The 1,263-nt window shown below is 45.6% G+C and overlaps 1 long non-coding RNA gene and 1 other non-coding gene across 2 annotated transcripts; both read left to right on the plus strand.

Moving 5' to 3' along the window:
* The first annotated feature begins 397 nt into the window (after positions 1–397).
* On the plus strand, positions 398–1,032 carry LOC148020858 (uncharacterized). The gene is made up of 2 exons (XR_015694752.1): positions 398–738; positions 871–1,032. It is a non-coding gene; the product is annotated as an uncharacterized LOC148020858 (long non-coding RNA).
* LOC148020859 (small nucleolar RNA snoR1) lies at positions 930–1,030 on the plus strand. Its single transcript, XR_015694776.1, has one exon. It is a non-coding gene; the product is annotated as a small nucleolar RNA snoR1 (small nucleolar RNA).
* Positions 1,033–1,263: the final 231 nt, after the last annotated feature.

Here is a 1,263-nt window from a genome sequence, read left to right on the forward strand (position 1 = left end):
AGCTGAAGGAAAGTTTTGTAGTGTTGAAAAAAAGCCCACAGAAGAGTTGTAGACCTTCCCCAATTAAAGAACGGGCTTCGTGGTTGCAGGTTATGGCTCAACGTTCTTTGCCTTCCAATTGCATTCATTGATTGTAACTCCACTGGCTTTGAAGTGTGTATTCAAAGGGGGATGCGGTGTTATTGTGCACGAGGCCATTCTTTTACTCGCCCGCTTACCCTACTAATACGTGCCTCAAAATGTCTGATAAACAAACCTAAACTTGACTATACATGTCAACCTAGTTTCTCATACTAGTTTTGAGATCACTCTATGGGTGCCGCTAGGGTTGGAGGATAGGCTTGGCATTTCATTTGATTCTAAGGTCATATAGATATAGATTCTAAGGTATTGTGAGAATAGCTATAGAAGTATACATTTTATGAAGGAATGCGACTTTATTTGTAAAATTACCTCACTCAAGAGACGGCCGGTTTAGGGTTTTGGAAGACAAAGAGATAAAAAACCCTGCTTGCAAGCCTACCTGTAGAATTCTCGTCTTCCTGATGGCACAGCCGGCAAGTGCAGGTGATGAGAAGAAATGTTAGATTAGGGACATCCGAGCTCTTCTTCGTATTCCGAAGGGAGTTTGTGACGATTCTACAAAGTTGGGAATCTCTCTGATGCACTTCCCTCTCTTACACAGACAGATGCATGCCAGATCTCCAATGGCCCGTTGGCTCCTGCGGTGCTGCCATGGTTGATCCTCTCTCTCTCTCTCTCTCTCTCTCTCTCTCTCTCTCTCTCCTGCCTGGATGATGATAATGCCTTCTGGTGACTGTCAAGGTGAGCCGGTAACCTAATTCACTCTAATTTTTTGCTGACGGGCAGGCGGGAGGGTCTTACGGCTTGTGTGGGGCGGGCGCCGTTTTCTGTCTTCGTTTGCCCCGAGCGGTGATGATGTATTGCAACTTCTTCTGACACCTCTTGTTTGAGAAGCAGCAGGCTACGCCTGTTCCTTTCAGTGAACGGAGATGCAACTTCCTGAGCTCATCTTATGCTTGTCATGTTTGCGTTCCTTGCTCCGCATTGCATGCTCATACCTGCTCTACCCGGGCTTTGTAGTATGAAGGTACTTCAATCGAGTGGAAGTTTAGATCTGGTCCCGTCTCCATGTTGGGTCTGTGTAAAAACTGACATGGGACATATGGATTCAGACAGCAGGTCCTAGTATTTGCTTGTCCATCCTTTTTAGACTCTTCAAAGTCATTTCACGAACTGATA

This window comes from Lygodium microphyllum, chromosome 18 (assembly GCF_053477565.2).
Source record: "Lygodium microphyllum isolate KBCC chromosome 18, Lygodium_microphyllum_v1.1.10, whole genome shotgun sequence".
Classification (NCBI taxonomy): Eukaryota; Viridiplantae; Streptophyta; class Polypodiopsida; order Schizaeales; family Lygodiaceae; genus Lygodium; species Lygodium microphyllum.